Source organism: Bison bison, unplaced genomic scaffold (genome assembly GCF_000754665.1).
Source record: "Bison bison bison isolate TAMUID 2011002044 unplaced genomic scaffold, Bison_UMD1.0 scf7180017864374, whole genome shotgun sequence".
Lineage (NCBI taxonomy): Eukaryota > Metazoa > Chordata > Mammalia > Artiodactyla > Bovidae > Bison > Bison bison.
In genome coordinates this window covers 4,657,243-4,660,569 of record NW_011494946.1, presented here as the reverse complement: position 1 = coordinate 4,660,569, position 3,327 = coordinate 4,657,243, and positions in this window count along the sequence as shown.

Genomic DNA, 3,327 nt, shown 5'->3' with positions numbered 1-3,327 from the left:
TTTCTAAATTCCATATATATGCGTTAGTATACTGTATTGATGTTTTTCCTTCTGGCTTACTTCACTCTGTATAATAGGCTCCAGTTTCATCCACCTCATTAGAACTGATTCAAATGTATTCTTTTTAATGGCTGAGTAATACTCCATTGTGTATATGTACCAAAGCTTTCTTATCCATTCATCTGCTGATGGACATCTAGGTTGCTTCCATGTCCTGGCTATTATAAACAGTGCTGCGATGAACATTGGGGTACACGTGTCTCTTTCCCTTCTGGTTTCCTCGGTGTGTATGCCCAGCAGTGGGATTGCTGGATCATAAGGCAGTTCTATTTCCAGTTTTTTAAGGAATCTCCACACTGTTCTCCATAGTGGCTGTACTAGTTTGCATTCCCACCAACAGTGTAAGAGGGTTCCCTTTTCTCCACACCCTCTCCAGCATTTATTGCATGTAGACTTTTGGATCGCAGCCATTCTGACTGGTGTGAAATGGTACCTCATAGTGGTTTTGATTTGCATTTCTCTGATAATGAGTGATGTTGAGCATCTTTTCATGTGTTTGTTAGCCATCTGTATGTCTTCTTTGGAGAAATGTCTATTTAGTTCTTTGGCCCATTTTTTGATTGGGTCATTTATTTTTCTGGAGTTGAGCTGTAGGAGTTGCTTGTATATTTTTGAGATTAGTTGTTTGTCAGTTGCTTCATTTGCTATTATTTTCTCCCATTCTGAAGGCTGTCTTTTCACCTTGCTAATAGTTTCCTTTGATGTGCAGAAGCTTTTAAGGTTAATTAGGTCCCATTTGTTTATTTTTGCTTTTATTTCCAATATTCTGGGAGGTGGGTCATAGAGGATCCTGCTGTGATGTATGTCAGAGAGTGTTTTGCCTATGTTCTCCTCTAGGAGTTTTATAGTTTCTGGTCTTACGTTTAGATCTTTAATCCATTTTGAGTTTATTTTTGTGTATGGTGTTAGAAAATGGTCTAGTTTCATTCTTTTACAAGTGGTTGACCAGATTTCCCAGCACCACTTGTTAAAGAGATTGTCTTTAATCCATTGTATAGATTCAGTTTTATATATACTCTTTCTTATGTTCTTTTCCATCATGGTTTATTACAGTATATTCAATAGTTCCTCACATTATACAGTAGGACCTTGTTATTTGTCCATTCTATATAAAATATTGGGTTGGCCTAAATGTTCATTCGAGTTTTCCCATAAGATGTTACATAAAATGAACGTTTTGGCCAGCTCAATAGGGTTGCATCTGGTAATCCCAATCTCCCAATCCATCCCTCCCCCACATCTCTTCCCCTCTATGTCTGTGAGTCATATCTGTTTCGTAAGATATATTCATTTGCTTTGTATTTTAGATTCTCCATATAAGTGATATCATACGGTGTTTGTCTTTCTCTTTCTGACTTACTTCACTTGGTATGATCATCTCCAGGTCCATCCATGTTGCTGCAAATGGCATTATCTCATTCTTCTTTATGACTGAGTAATATTCTATTGCGTCCACTCATTTGTTGATGGACATTTAGGTGTTGTACCTAAATGGACATTTAGGAAATGTCTTGGCTGTTGTAAATAGTGCTGCTGTGAACATAGACGTGATGTGTCTTTTCTTATTTATTTTTAAATTTTCACAATTAAATTTAAAGTTTTTATTTTATCCTATTCTTAAATTTTTTTATTATTTTAGCATGTGTATTTTTGAATTGTAGTTTTGTTTGGATATAGGCCCACTCCCAGTCCACACTCCCTTCCCCCACTGCCCTCCATGGGGGATTGCTGGATCATATGGCAACTCTATTTTTAGTTTTTCTAAGGACCCTCCATACTGTCTTGCATGATGGCTGCACCATTCCCATCAAAAGTATAAGAGGGTTTCCTTTTATCCACACCCTCTTCAGCACTTGTTATTTGTGGACATTTTAATGTCTTGACTGGGGTGAGGTGCTACCTCATAGTAGCTTTGATTTGCATTTCTCTAATAATTAGCAATTAGCAATGTTGACCATCTTTTCATGTGCCTACTGGCCATCTGTCTTCTTTGGAGAAATGTCTATTTAGGTATTCTGCCCATTTTTTGATGGTGTTATTTGTTGTTTTGTAGTTGGTTGTATAAGCTGTTTGTACATTTTATAAGCTCAGCCCTTGTCAGTTGCATCATTTGCAATATTTTTTCCCAGTCCATAAGTTGTCTTTTATTTGTTTATGGTTCCCTTTGCTATGCAAAAGCTTTTAAGTTTAATAAGGTCACATTTATTTATTTTTGCTTTTTTTTCCCTATTGCCTTGGGAGACTGACCTAGGAAAACATTGGTATGATTTATGTCAGAGAATGTTTTGCCTATGTTCTCTTCTAGAAGTTTTATATTGTCATGTCTTATATTCAAGTCTTTAAGCCATCTTGAGTTTATTTTTGTGAATGGTGTGAGGGTGTGTTCTAACTTCATTGATTTACAGTGTTGCTGTTTTTAAACTATCCCTGTACATTTACAAATAAAAGTAAAAATGTTTTAATATTTTGGCAAAAATTGTAATGAAACAATTGTCATTTGTCCTATTATTATTAAGATTACTTTGCTCTGTTTCAGCTTGCATGGTCATTTTTATGCTCCTGAACTACCATGCAATGTGAGGACTGCCTGTATGTTGATAAAACAAGAAGAAATTCAAAATCATAGAACTGTGCTAATGCTTTGGCAGTGTAAGTATATTTTAAAGTCTAATTGGGGTTAGAAAAAAAGATAAAGATGCAGTGATATTGTAGACACACCTGCCAGTGCAAACCTATAGCTCACGTAGCTATTTCAAAGGTGTGTGATGCGTCTGAGACACAGGCGATCTGGATATTCCTTGCCAAAAGGGTGGGAATATGAAAAGGAAAAGATGGAGAGCAAGTGTGAATCACTGTATAATGTCTCATCCCCAGAAAATATGGCGGTCCACGTCAAGCCATCTTTACATTTGCTTCCTAAGGAATGAGTCTGCACCAGTTAATTACAAGGCCAGTGGCTGCGAGTTCTCAGGGCTCCAGCTCCTCTTGCTGGGCATTTCTGCCTTCTACTTGCATGTTGGCTCTGTTTCAGGCTGGCGGCAAGTCAGGACAGCTGTCCCAGGCATCACATCCAAATGCCACATCATCACAGAGGCAGAGAGAGGATGTCTCTTCCAGTGTCTCCTTCTCAGGAGTAAGGAGAAGCCGTCCAGCCTATTGGCCAAAACTGGACCACGTGGCCGCTGTATCAGTCAGGGTTCAGGTGGACAACTAATGCCATTCTATGCATTCTGGATATAAAAGACTTAATACAGAGTTAGGGGTACA